This window comes from Siniperca chuatsi, linkage group LG4 (genome assembly GCF_020085105.1).
Source record: "Siniperca chuatsi isolate FFG_IHB_CAS linkage group LG4, ASM2008510v1, whole genome shotgun sequence".
NCBI lineage: Eukaryota > Metazoa > Chordata > Actinopteri > Centrarchiformes > Sinipercidae > Siniperca > Siniperca chuatsi.
In genome coordinates, this window is record NC_058045.1 from 12,657,117 (window position 1) to 12,672,318 (window position 15,202).

The following is a 15,202-nucleotide window of genomic DNA, read 5'->3' on the forward strand; positions in this document are numbered from 1 at the left end:
GACAAATATATAGTTTAATTTTTTAGGAACAAAGGCAGAGTAGTTAAGATGCATACGATATAACTGCAACATCCCTGGTCATGGACCTTTGTTTTCTCTGTATATTTTCTGTCTAACTCTACTAACACTGTCAAATAAAGGCAAAATGCCACAAAAAAAGAGCTCTTTGGCACAGCGGAATACAGAGACTATCCTCCCAAGAAAAAAAAACAGACTCATTTCAGCAAGTGCCCCAAAACGACGTATGTTTACGCCTGTTGTAATTATGACAGGAACAAAGGAGGAAGTCATTTGACGCGTAGGGTGGAGGGTCGGGGTGGATGGATGGGTCAAGAAAACATCTGACTTTAACACGGGAGACTGCTGTTTGTTCCCTGTTTCCACCGACAGTCAACTTTGGTTTCTCTTAACCATGACCGCAGTTGTTCCCTAATCAATACCCAGTGGTCATTACTGTAACCATGATGACAAAGGTCTCCGAACCTTAACAAAGTACCACAATGTTTCCCTAACCTTAACCAAGTCGTGTTTGTGCCTAAACCTTAACCACAGCATTGTCACATCATAAAACAGATTTATTTTTCAATTGTGATTTGTTGTTTTGGACGGCACAGACAAATTATGTCATCCTGCCGCTAGGGGCGTCAGATCAGAAAATGCTTATATATGTCTAGAGGGCATGGACAAATTATGTATTTTGTCATTTAATTTGGAGGACTTGTTCATAATAAGCTATATAAAGCTTTGGCTACACCGATAATGCTTGTTAATAGGATCCATTCATTGTTGACAATTTGATAATTTTGGTTGTGCTGCTTTTGCCATATCTGTCACATTGTTGAGGCTTGTATGCCATATTTCTTATTTCAACTGCATTTTAGTTCCACATGTTCCATCTTTGTTTTCAGGCATGATGTCCTGCTCAACAGTTTGTGTTATTGCGGCCTTATTAACACTGGATAGAGTTTAAATGGAGCAGGAATTATTCCATTGAGTGCCTCATTTATCAGGGCCAGCTCAGTGGTGCAGTGCTTATCATTATCACCTCAAACTGAGAAGGTCCTGAGTTTGATTCTCAGCTCCAGTCCTTGACGTTACATTATCATGTTTACATGGGGACCCCTACAGTGCTCCTCCATCCTCCCAATGTCCAAAGACAAGCAGATGATGAACAAAATAATGGAAACACCACAAGTGTATTGATACTAAGGACCTGGGACCTCATTTATAAAAATCAGCGTAGATTCCATCCTAAATCATTGCGTACTCACAAACCTCAGAATCTACATACACAAGAAAATATTCAGATCTATAAAACCGTGCGCCGCACACCTGTAGGCAGGCTTCTCGTCATAAATACGACATAAACACACGTGTCCCTCTATTCCCAGTGTCGTCCCACAATCATCCATAAATTGTCAGTGCTAAATAGCTCATGAATATGCTTAAGGAGTCTTTGTTGGACCATCAATGAGGGAAAGATGGAGAAGACAACTACTCGAAAGAAGGTGAAATTTGCGGAGTGCGAGATCAACGATAGAACAGGCGCGACCATGCACTAGTTGGCAAATAAAAGGACATATTGTATGTGTTGTGTAGTGGTATGTGGACCCAAAAGCAGATGAACAGGAAGCGGTATCAGTGTGAAGTAGCCAGATGACTACAGTGTTTATTGGGTGGTGGTATGCAGGCAAGTACAGGCAGACCGGTAGGCAGACAGGTAAAGAACAGACAAAAGGCAGATAGGTTACTGGCTGGCAGTGGTGGAAGCAGGGGAGTTAGTCCAAGGTCGCAAACAGTTCACAAGGGAGCAGGCAAAATACAAAACTCCAGGATCCAGCCAAGGTCTAAGGGAGACAAAGAATCCAATACAAACTCACGGTAAGAATGCTGGGGAACTGGGCACAGGAACCAGGTACAACAAAAGGAGCACCAAACAGCGACACTCACAAAGGTCAGGAACATCCCAAGACAGGAAGAAAACTCACGGTAGGAATCACTCAGCAGGAACAACACCATGTGAAACAACATTGATCCAACACTGAACAAGGAAAGAGACCCAGACTAAATACCCTAGGGGAGGTGAGACAACGAGACACAGGTGCAAACAATCAAGGAAGGACCAAGGGCCAGGTGGGAGACTTCGGGCGGACGGCCCAGGGGCTGGACATGTGCAGAGCTGAGGACGTCGGGCGGACCTCGGGCGGACGGGCGGACCGCCCGCCCCCAGGGACAGAGGGCTGCTGCGATCCAGCAGGGAGTGATGGCTGCTGCGATCCAGCTGTGACTGGAGGCCGCCGCCGTGGCGCTGGGCCGCTGCGCAGGCGAACAGCTGGGCAGGCGAGCAACTGTGGGAGCCATGCTTCCTCCTGGAGCATTTCCCAGAAGGCGCCGAGAAAGCAACAGACTGATGTGCCCCCTGGCTTGCAGGCTGAGATGCTGAGAGACTAGCACGTAGGAGGTAAGTATGTAAGGATATGAACTGGGGGCCAGCAGGCTGGGGTTCAGGCTGATGGCTGGGAGATTAATTGTTTACACAGCCATGCAATAAAAAATAAAACAGTGCTTTACCGGGTTCGTCTGTGGTCATGCCGGTGTCGCCGTCCTTCTCCAGCACTACGCCACTACCTCACTGCTGTGGCCACCAAACAATATGTGCTTTCTAGCCTCCACCTCACCCACAAGCAGCACAATTTCTGTGTCAGAAATTCTTTTTCTTGGTCTTCTTGGTCTTTTTCTTGGCATCATCGTTGCCATGATTCACCGTAAAGAACCATTGATCAGCAGGCTCATTTCTATGCATCAGTATTCATGAGGTGCTTTGCATTGACCATTTATGGTTGGATATGGGCATGTAGAGGCTTTAGTGTGCACATACACTTTTAGTATGGATCCTATGCACTGTTTTATTAATGAGGCCCCTGGTAAGAAGAAGTATCACACATTGCATTCAGAACAGCATCAAAGCCTGTCATACAAGTCCTCGACTGAAGTGGGATACTGAACCACCTCTCTTGAATTGGTTTATTAGTTTGGAGTTATTATCATCCTGGAATATGGGGTCATCATGAGGAAACAATTTCCACCACAGAGAGCAACAGCTCCTATGAAATGTATTCATTTGGTGTTACGCAACCAGGCAGAGTAATCATCGGACACACTATTAGGTATCCCTCACATTGTTTCACAGATGGCAACAAACACTGTGGATTGAATGTGACATTTGGCTCATGACAAATGTAAACACACCTGTATGTAGTGTTGGAGACAGCTTGAATACATCCTTCATATATATGTACATACGTATGTATGCATATACATACTTTACATGCAAAACCAGACCCCTGATTCATAGCTCAGGGGTTTGGGAGTTGTGTTCTGCACAACAGTTTATGCATCTTTATGCGTTGACTGGAAAAACAAGTATTTTTTGAACAGTAGCCCTGCCTTTTAAGGCTTTTGATCAGGCTCTGTCACAGAGGTGATGATTAAATTATGTGGTATTTTTAGTGGCAGTATATATGTGGAATTCAGTAACCATCATATTATGTGTTTTCTCTAAAACAATAAATATTTATGACTACATAAGCAAAAGTTAAAATTTAATATATTCTTTATTTAGAGTTTAATACTCAAAAACTTGTCTAATCTGCTTCATCAGATTCATTCGGTTCAAATACTGCGAAATCCTGATTGGTGCACTGAAATACGTGACAATACGTTTTTTCAGCTGAGCCCCTACCACTTTGAACCAGTGAGAAGGCTCAGAGGAAAAAAGAAATACAGAAATCTCCAAGAAACAACCAAAACTTTGGCAGAAAATGTAGTGTTCATGTACTTAAGCTTTACATTGTAACTGCTCTTTTTCCATGCTGATTCAGTGTGTCCATGTTGTTGTGTTGGCATATGCTGTTATAATTAAAAAGTCCCTGAGAGTTTCCCTTAAATTATTTAGCTGTTTTTGTGATGGATGTACATTCAATTAGTAAAATTACTACAGAGTACTTGCTGTAAGTTGTGAAAAGCTTTCCCTGTTACATTCCGTTCTCATCACACCCTGAACCCTGAACATAGCCTTTTTATCTGACCTTGACTCATGTCTGCGCAAGCTGTTTTCATCCCCCACTCATCCGATCTGTGCTCGTTGCTTCCTGAATCAGCTCTCAAAGGTCAGGCTAGTAGATGCTGAAATAACAGATCACAACACTGTATATTTATGTTATGATGATTAATTGTGATTGTGATGATGATGCATGATTATTATATAATTTGCCATGGAATTCAATTAAATAAATATTACACTAAAGTGAAGGTCACCTGTATAAGTCTGGAAATAGCTTGAGATTCTTCTTTGTATTTTGTCCAATAAGTGGTTTGCAATTTATTTAAACATCTTCATCGATCTTTTAAGAGAGGCTTTGGAGAGTGGAATTTATGTAAAAAAGAAATTTGCTGAAAAGTCTGATGGAGCCTCCGCCAGTTTTGTCTTTTGCACAATTAAGGTTAAGACTCATAAATGCTCAGAAATTTATGTGTGTGTAGAAATGGTGTTGTATCCCAAATCCATACAGATTTTGAGAAACAGGAGACCTCAGTTGTTCTGATTAATGACAGTCATTACACCTGGAAACATCTCAAAATCAACTTAAAACCCACCCACTTGAAAATCCATTAAAATTATATGGTTTCTACGGCTCTCTACCAATAATAATAGATGGCACCTTTCTCTGCAGTCATATATAATGGTGAGAGAGGCAGGATGTATATACACCGTACATGTATTAGTGATGAAATACATCACCTAATCATATTTATTTATATTAAGTCTCAGGCATTTACAAAAACTAAGAAAAAGTGTATTTCACACAACTATACTTTTGTGAAATACAATGTATGTATTCTTTTATGTTCCTTTTATTTTGGCCATACGGCGTTAATTGAACACGCTGGTACATCAGGGTCTTTGAGAAAAGAAGTAGTTTTATTACTGGATTAGAAGTAAAGGGACCTCTGCTGTTTCCTTTGTTGGCCAGCAAAGTAAATATAAGAGATGGGAGACCGAAATCAATGAGGAAAAGCTTTAAGGGATTCACTTGGGAGCCTGATTCTCATCAGACTCATCACGTAGCTGCTTAAGTCTTCACGTCCAATAATAGTCGTGTGCATCATGCAATTATCAGATTTCATAGTTGCTTTAAAAGTGTTCTACCAAGCAAAGCTCAAATTCAAGAATATCTTAAGGCTATGATTCATGTATATGCCGGTGGAACATCAAAGAGCAGAAAATGACTATACAGCTGTTATGCAGGCTGTACAGTTTTTTTCTATACTGCAGTTAATATACATCAGAAAGAAAAAGCCACGTGCCATTCTTTTCAATATTAAAATTACACAGAAGTTATATTTTTCTTTTAGTCTAAGCTTCAGAACAGCTAGGCTTCAACAAATTACTTACTATTAGTCTGACAAAAGAACAAATAATAATTTTCCCTGCATGTTTCCTGTCAATCTAGTTGTTGTTTTTTGAAAATGGTAGCACTTAACAGCACTTTCTCCGAAGAATTGTTTGTTAGCAACTGCAGTACTAGACGTCAGTGCAAAAAGACAGGAAGTGAATAGTCACACAACAATGTTGCTACTTATTCTGTTAAATCTGCATATGAAAAAGAAATGTAATTAAAAAAAGCTCTAATCTTCCATCCTCATATCTTGGTGCCAGCTTATAAATGCTGGTTATTAACTTCACTGTAATGCGAATACAACCTAGAGTAGCTATATGTCGCGGTGGCTGAGACATGGCATTGATCTCCCGGGAGTGCTGGTGCCATATCCTCACAATCTTAAAGCAGTGAAAGTGGTCATCAGTTATGGCACATTGTATTGGGTCATATATTTCAGCTATACACACTTCTTGAAATGAGAAAGCTTGTTTTCAGTCCTCAGAAGATATTCAAGTCTGCAGTGTTACGGCAGCAGCAATTTTAAACGTGATGACGGTTGTTGACTTGTTGAAAATAGTAGTGAAGTGTGTCAATCATGGTGAGAGAAAGAAAGAGAAGAGGGAAAACTAATTTAGATTTTCATTTCAACCAAAGTCTAGAGACGGTGCTCGTCAACCCTATCTCCTAGAACTTTTGTTTATATACTTCTAATTTGTTATATTTTGAGGGAAACATAATTGCTGCAAGTATTATGTTCAGAGGGAACGTTACGTTCTTGTACCGCACAGAAGTTTTACAGAGGTTGTCTGGGTGGATGGTATTGAAGCTTGATACAGGAGACCTAAGTTCACAGTTTAGGCAACAGAAGCACAGAAATACAGTTATTTGATTTCTTGCCAAGAGTTAGATGAGAAGATCACTCACCTATCGTATATTTAGTATGAAGCTACAGCTAGCGCCAGCTAACTTAGCTTAGCATAAAGACTAGATACAGGGGGAAACAGCTAGCCTGGCTCTGCCCAAATGTTTGTATCAATTAAACAAACAACATATATATACTTGAGTGTTTATCAGTGAGTTTTAGAGGTACTGGATTTAGCTGCCTTCCAGTCTTTGTGCTAAGCTAAGTTAGCCAGCTGTAATTGTAATTTTGTATTTGGCATACGAAATTACTGATATTAATCTTTTCATCTAACTCTGGGCAAGAAAAAGAATAAGAGTATTTCCCATAATTCAAACTCTGAGTGCTTTGAGTGCCTAAACATAACCATCAACTACAGACAGCATGCTTGAGTTATATAAGCGGATATTGTAGGAAGACAAATGAAACACAATGTCAAAAAACGTTTTGCAGATACTGTATGCTTTATAAAAGCATTTTGAGCTTCTGTGGATGCATTCATTAAAAACGTTTCCTCTTTATGTTGCATTATTGGGCCAGCATTACATTTCACTCTAAAAACAAGTCAAATAATTTCCAATTAAATAACCATATTGCTAGAAAATGGCGCTTAGCGCCCATGTTGACAGGTCTATAGTGTGCCATAATCAAATGTTTGACCATAAAAGTGTAGGATTTGCTGCTTTAAGACAAAGGGCAATATTCAAGTCAAGTTTATTTATATAGCCCAATATCACAAATCAAGTTAACAAGACTGTAATGTGAGCTTGGGTTGCAAAAAATATCCCCAGTGGTCTTTCACTGATGTTGGTTCAACCTTGCTGACACATTCTAACTTTACCTTCTACAAATAACAAATATTGTTCATGTGCAACAGTTTTCATTTACAATGTAAGTTTTTTGGGGGGAACAATGGCATTTGGGAATCATTAAAGGCATTAACTGCACTTTTCTTCCAACATGTCAGACAGAATATGTTTCTTATTTTTACTTCTGCTAATTAGCACTAAACACAAACAACAACTGAGGATGATGGGGATGTCATTAGTTTTCCAAAGTATTGGACAAATTACATTTTTGACCTGATGGTGGCATTAGATGAAAAGAGAAGGCATCACCAAACACATTAGTATTTATCCTGAGTATGTACCAATTAATGTATGTACCAAATGTCATGGCAATCCATCCAATAGTTTTTGAGACTTTTTACTTAAAAAAAAAAAACAAATGTGAACCTCTTGGTGGTGCTAAAAGAAAAGTCAGGGAATCACAAAAGTCTGTAGGGTTCACACTGCACACTTTTACTCTATAATGAATACATGAACGTCACACAACTTGCATTGGAACTGAACTTAGAAATTGCTAACACAGAATGGGTGCATAGAAATATAACCAGTGTAGTGCGCAGCACCCATGTTTGAATGCAGAACCAATATTTTCCCCTGCAATTGCCCTCTATCCTCACTTGTGCATTGTTGTCAGTTTCCCAATGCAGTGTGCAGTAATCACCATGCCATTATTCTTCACCATATGTGGCACCAGTTGGCTCTGGATAGACACTCTGACACTTGGGAGATGAGACACAAACAGATTAATTTGTTGTGCTTTAATATTAGCCCCAAATTAAAATGTGTGTACAGATGCATATATATATACATATATATACATACCAACAAACACAATGTAATTCCAATCAAAACAAATGGACCATTATATATATATACAAATGAAATTGTCCAAATAATGATTCACAATGTCTATTTTAAAACTTATAGTGATGTTTTGAACTTATATACTTATTGGTAGTTTGGATTTGTGGTTGTCTGGCTGACAGACAGACAAATTTATAAAAGCAAACATAATGACAGGCAAGGAGAGCATTCATTCAGTGGAGAGTCCACTACGCAGGGTTTTTTTTGGACACACCTGCCCTCCAGTGGTTATTTTTAGAAATTCAGTTTGTGTGCTATAACACTAGACTTTTTTTGAGACTGTGAGAGAGAAGTTTATTCAACTCAGGGATGGATTTGTTTGAAGCTGTAGTTATATTATTGTGTTCATCCTTTATGTACACTACTGGTAGCTGGTCCAAGGCTGCTGGTAGCTGGTTTTAATTAATGTTAATATAGCATCTATTAACAAAAAAAAGATGTTAATAAAGCTTTGCTTTGATCTAAACTCTAAGAAATACATAGCCCATACAGCATATTTATCTTTCCTTTCTCTATTGTTCTATGTCTTGTAAGTTTGTATATTTCTATACATGTTTATCTTGTGTCAGCAATTGAAGTGTCGGTAACTAAAAGATAATTTTTTAAAAATAAGTAAGTAAATCAAAATAGACAGGAGGTCAAAAACTGATCAATATAAATGTAGAAAGATGAATAAATAAATAGATTATTATGGGCTTTCGCCATAAATTATATGATATACTGTATGTGAATCTCTCTAAAAATGTGTAACGTTCACATATTTACATCCTCTTTTCTTTACTCTTCCTACTTATCCCCAATGTTCAGCCAAGGTGCAGCTAAGATGCTGCAACAGCACCTCACGTGAGAATAATTAACAATTTTTAAAATCAAAATTTTAATTATTGAAATTATCCAAAGAGCTTTAGCACTCTGAACTTATTTTGAAATCACCTCATGAGAATGAATCCTTATGCATCAGTGTAAGCGTGAACAAAATTAGCTTTATATGAATAATTTAGTTGCCAAAATCTGTTGCATAACTGCAAATTTGTTTTGGTTATGTTATGCTCCATCTTATTTATCCATCATCAGCTGTTTCAGCTAATGATGTAAAGTGATGATGGGTGGTAGAAAGTCCTGCCCCACTTCTAATTTTCCTGTCCAGCAGCTGAGTGCTTTCCCCGTTCCTTCCAAATATGTGATGTTTCCAGGGAACAGGAGTCTGGGCTGCTGGCCTACTGCCCAGCTCCAGAAGACTCTGGACTCTGGACAGCACTTTGTGCAGTGAAGCTTACAATCAGATGACTATTACCTTGCTCGAACACACAAAAAAGCATTAAGGGACCTGGTCTTACACCTCTACTGTGTGTCATTGTTATAGAAAGACAGTCAGCTTCACCACTGCTGAAATTACTGGAAGTAATTATACATTTTTAGTAGTTTACAGGTTAGGTTTTTAGTACTAATAAGATGTTGTCAGATCAACGTGGACATTAGAAACCTTTATTAAAAAAACTACAAAACAATTATGGTTTTTATTATAATCTGAAAAGATTAATTTAAAGGCATCAAGTTAAAGACCTTTTGGGAAAATTTACTTTCTTGCTAAGAGTTAGTTGAGAAGAACGATACCAATATCATATCTATCCATTCAGTATGAAGCCACAGGCAGCAGCCAGTTAGCTTAGCATAGCACAAAGACTGGAAACATGGAAAAACAGGCAGCCTAGATCTGGCAAATTGTAGTTTTTACACTTTGGTTTTTGTACAAATTAAAGAAACATGATATAACATGTTAATTAGTGAGCTTTAGATGTGCTGCTTGTCGAATTTTGTTAGCTTTGGACAGGGCGAGGCTAGCTGTTTTCAATCTTTGTGCTAAGCTAAGCTAACTGGCTGTTAGCTGTAGCTTCATATGTACCCTACACACTTAAGAGTGGTGTCAGTCTTCTCATCTAACTCTCAGCAAGAAATTAAATAAGTGTATTTCCCAAAATGTCAAACTACCTTTTAATGTACATTCCATCTGCAAAACAATCATCTAAATTAACTGCAAATCATATTCCTTTTTCTTTCTGCCAAATTTTGATCACAATGAAATCCAATATAAGGATGTGTTTGACTAAAGAAAGCCACTCATTTTGAATTTGAATAAAAATTTAAACTTCATGACTTTGGAGCCCCCAGTGTATGAAAAGAAACCGTGGCTGATAGTCATGATCCAAACTGCCCATCTTGGCCCAATAAAAGCTGCTTTCCTAAATTAATTCCAATAATATTACTAAGTATTTTCCTTGCTGAGAAATTCAGTAGTGAATGAGGGTACTTCATTTAACCCCAGCATCATCTTAAAGTGGTGTTACCTTCAGATCACTGATGGGTCACATTTCACAATGAGTCAGCACTTAGCTCTGCAGCATGAAGAATTACAACTGTGGTTCTTTCTCGATGGAGTTTTCATATTCTCCTCTATCCTGTTGCTGTGTGGGCTTCCTCCATGTGCTCTTTTTCCAGTCCTAAGACGTGCAGCATATCAACTATAGTCTCTAAATTGTCCCCAGGTATGAAAGTGAGTCTGTATATGTGATTGCATTGTAATAGTCAATAATCAGTCCAAGGTGTTTCCCTGCCTTTGGCATAAGAACAGAAAATTGCTATGCATTGCAGATGCCATTAATTTAGCTGAAGCAGCCTAAAGGAGTGCTTGTTGTCCTTCACTCATTATACAACTGTTTATTTAACTTACTAATAGTCCTATTGGCTGTAGTTATAATATTTGACCCACCACTGGATATGTTGCTGTGTGACCCTTGATGTAGTTCTTAGAGAAATTCTGTGGAAATGCAATCAATAGCATTCTTCACATTCAGTACACATTCCCTGCAACTCCCCTGTTCGCAGCAATTTCAGACAAAGGGGCTGTTACACAACATCGGACCCCTGCAGTAAGGGCAGCTTGGCAGTTAGCCAAGGCTGTTAAGATGTATATGCATATTGAGAGGACACTTTATGCACATGCAAGTATGTTGCATGTAAACAGGATGTTATGTAAAACAGGTTGAGCCAAGCCATCATTAAAGGGTAAATCTAGCCTAAAACAACCTTTACATTCTGCATGTTGACAGCATTTCTGAGGATGATAAAGTAACTTCAGGAATTAGAGAGCCAAGTCTTTGATTCCACTGAAGTATCATTAAGAGACTCAACCATGGTCATTTCCACTGATAATGAATTGGAAATTGATTCTTTTTATTCTATCAGTGTTTTTACACATTCAGATAAAATGTTAAATTTTCAACATGATATGAAGAGATTTCATTTTCCCAGATAAAAGTTGAGCTGCCAATGATCAGAGAAATTTATTTGGATGTTCACAGAATATGAATCAAAATTAGATTAAGGTATTGATGTAAATCTATTCAGAAATTGATAACTAAGCAAGTCTGCCTGCTGCTAATCATCAGAAAAGCACTTTTGTTCTGTAATATTTTTTTAAAGGCCCTGAATACCTATTTTCTCCATCAGTATCTTGCTATGGGTGATGTTGTCCTTTATTATCACAAAACTTTCTGCCAACAGTTTTTGTTGCACGCACCAGTCAGAGTTTAGCAACATTTGAATAAAAATGTATGGACCGTTGTGGTGCTGTTTCTGTCACAGTCAATCACATCTGATTAAACCACACCTACACAGCCATGATGGAGCAGATTAGCTGAAATTTTGAGTGTTAAACTCTTAAAGTTAAGTATTAAGTATATAAATATTAACAAAGGACTTTTGCCTATTAGTCACGAATATCTAATGTTATATTGAAATACTCAAGATTTGAAACCAGGTTTTCAGGCAGTTTAAATCTTCACCAATTTTTTTTTTAAATCATCAGTCAGTTAAGAGTCTTTGCTGTTGCCTGGCAACCTCACAGTAACATCAAGACTCCAGGAAATTAGTGCACCTGGCCAAGAAATAGTCCTGCACATAACCCCCATGAAACCACAAAGTGGTTTTTACACTTAGGTTTTGGTACAGATTAAACAAATGAGATATAAGTGGTATCAATCTTCCCATCTAACTCTCGGCAAGACAGCGAATAATCGTTTTTGTCAAAATTTTACTTTTCCCTGGCAAGAGTAAAATTGTTTGAATGAACACCACATACATGCTTGTGATGCTGGAATTAAATGGAAAAATGTACTGTCGTGATAAGCTCGAAGCTTCAGTACAAGAATATCAATGTCATATTGGCCTCCAAAAACCTACAGTAGTCAGCCTGTGACTTCTGTTTTCAGATGACATATCATTTTAAGGAATGTTACTGTACTATTATTATTTCAGATGGGAGAGTTAAAATATTAATAGTACAGTTTTGTGTGTGCCTCTGTATAAGACTACCTATGGCCAGTTACTGCAGGCAGTGTCTGCTGCAGGGGGGGCACCCAGTCAACCTCCCTACACCCATTATGGGGTGATGAGTCACTCATCCCCATGCCTGATTTAATTTACCGGCTCACGTGCAAAAATCTGTCTCACTTCCCTGCCACGTGAATCCCTTATGTGAAAGGAAATGTTTTACCAGCTCAACCACCCATTTTATATTAGATCAAAGCATTATCAGCTGTGCCCTCCAGACATGACTACCCTGCACTCAGTGAAGTATCAGGTTATTAAAGGCCCAAACAAGCAAATTATCTCTTGATCTGTGGGATCACATTAGTTATGATGCATTTAGATGCCAAAATACAAATTGCTTATTTGACCATTTAATTATCCTTGATGGGAGAAATGTTGTAAATCATAATCCTTTTCAATCATCATGTAAGTTGAGAACCTTCTTTATGAGCTGTTCCTATATAGAACTGCACTAAAATCATGCACTATATGTATGCTAAAAGCAACATGCAGAGGTGACTGTCTATAAACATGTAATACAAAAGTTACTCCTGTAACTCAAGAGGGTTGGACTTAAGAGACTGAAGAGAAGTCAAACAATCTGACAAGTGTCTCTACGATAAATGTCATCATGCAGACAAATAAGGCTGCTCGGTCCTGTACCCGTTACTCTGACTCAAACTGTTCTCATAAACCTATTACACACATCAAAGAGCACTTGATGGTTTGAAATAAAACAAATGGAAAAAATAGACATGTAATAAAAATCTGGCACAAGTATGCAAAAGGTTTTTCGTCTCAGATAAGCCATTAAATCCTAATGTGAAAAAGTACCAAGTGCTACTGAACTTTGAACCTTTACTACTTTCACCGCTGGGGGTTGAATTATGGTTACTGTGTGTACACACCAGGACCTCATTTGGAAAGCTGTTGAGCAAGCGCTGCAGGGGGTCCTTAAGTCTTTGCATGGGAGCTTAGCAAAGGCAAAAGGGCATAAGCAAAGGGATAGTTGGCATTTCTGAACAGTTAACACATTTCTTAGTAAATCTGTTTAACGAAAAGGCTCATTGAGCACCTTGGTTTGTTTTACAGTCCACACATTCCAGACCCCCTATGTAAATCCTTTATTAGGAAATTGAAAGTCATTGTCAGGTTGACAAAGCCTGTAATGCCACAAGGTAAGAATCCAGGTGTGAGTCTGCGTCAGCTGAAACAGGGGAGATAGACGCTGTTTGTTATGTGACAACATTCTCAGCATTTCCTTCCTATACTGTAGACGTGTGAGCTGCTAAGAAAAAGCATTGTCCTACAAGGCCAAAACAATGAAACTACATATTTGTTCAAAACTGAGTTAAGGCCTGACTCTTACTTGTGGTTTACCATTTAAAGGAATAGTTCAACATTTTGGGAAATATGCTTATCTGCTTGCCAAGACGTAAATGAGAATATTGATGCCCCTCTTATGTCTGTATACCAAATAAAGCTCACTAAGTAACATGTTGTTACACGTTTGTTTAATCTGTTCAGGAATTAAAGAGTAAAAACAACAAGCCTCTGTTTTACGTGGGCGTTATGTGTGGGGCTATTTCTTGTCTAGGAGCAGTTGCCAGGCAACCAGTGGAGATTCCAGGAAGTAACTGGTCCAAGAAATAATCTGGCACATAACCCCCCGTAGCAGGTAGGTGGATTTTATTACCTTTGGGCAGAGTCAGGCTAGCTGTTTCGCCTTGTGGCGTGTCTTTATGGCTAAGCTAAGTTAGCCAGCTGCTGGCTCCAGCCTCATATTTAGCGTACAGCAATGAGAGTGCTATCTACCTTCTCATCTAACTCCCAGCAAGAAAGCAAATTTGCATATTTCCCAAAACTATTCCTTTAAAAAAATATTGCAACATAGTAAATGTATAAATTCTGTGAAAGCAGCATGTAACGTTTGCAGTAACTACAAAAAACAGCTAAAACTGCAGTAACTGGTCTCTGTCATGGTAAACTTTGGCCTATAAAACCACCATCATATTTATTGCACTCTCTGCCACAGAAAGAGAAAGCCACCTAGGCAGCTAATGCAAGAGAGATTTATCAAGAAAATCTTGTTAGTGAAATAGCCATGGGTAGTCATAGTTAAAGCTAAATTTACGTACTTTTTCTTTTTCAGAAATATCAGTTTTGATAAACAGCATCTAGGTAATTCAGTCAGTCTACATAAATAAGGCAGTGGCTAAATCAAGTCATGTTCTGCTAAAAAGTAACTAGCCTAGCTTACGAGAGTGGCATAAGTGCAATGTGAGCTTTTGACTCAGTGGAATTTGTACAATTTTGTGGGGTCCAGCTACCTGAAAATCATTTTAATAAGAATATTACTAGTACAAACAATAGATGAACAGACAGACACATAGCAAAGCAGATACATTTAAACATTTGATCCCTATAAACTAAAAATGAACAAAATAAAGTTCATTTTAGCCTATCTAAACCCTTTTTTTCCTCACCATGACTGTTTCTGTAGTGAGGTAATCAGTACAAAGATAATTCTACACTCTATGTAAAATCACATTTCAGTTCATATTTGTTTATTTTTGTGTATGTTCAACACAGTACTGACATACAGAATTGTTCATGTGCAAGGATTTGATTTTATTAAACTTACTGTGAATCTCACTTTCTCCTTTTGTTTTATTTCTTTGTTTACCAGGTCTCTGAACTTGCTGACCTCCTACGCCATAATTTAAGTTGCTTATACCCAGTAATGAAATAAGGCCTGCTTGTATTTAATAAGGTAAAAG

General features: G+C 38.3%; 1 long non-coding RNA gene across 1 annotated transcript; it reads left to right on the forward strand.

The window, feature by feature from the left end:
• The first annotated feature begins 1,689 nt into the window (after positions 1–1,689).
• Positions 1,690–15,192, forward strand: LOC122874381. Its single transcript, XR_006377596.1, has 3 exons — positions 1,690–2,461; positions 14,020–14,100; positions 15,112–15,192. It is a non-coding gene; the product is annotated as an uncharacterized LOC122874381 (long non-coding RNA).
• Positions 15,193–15,202: the final 10 nt, after the last annotated feature.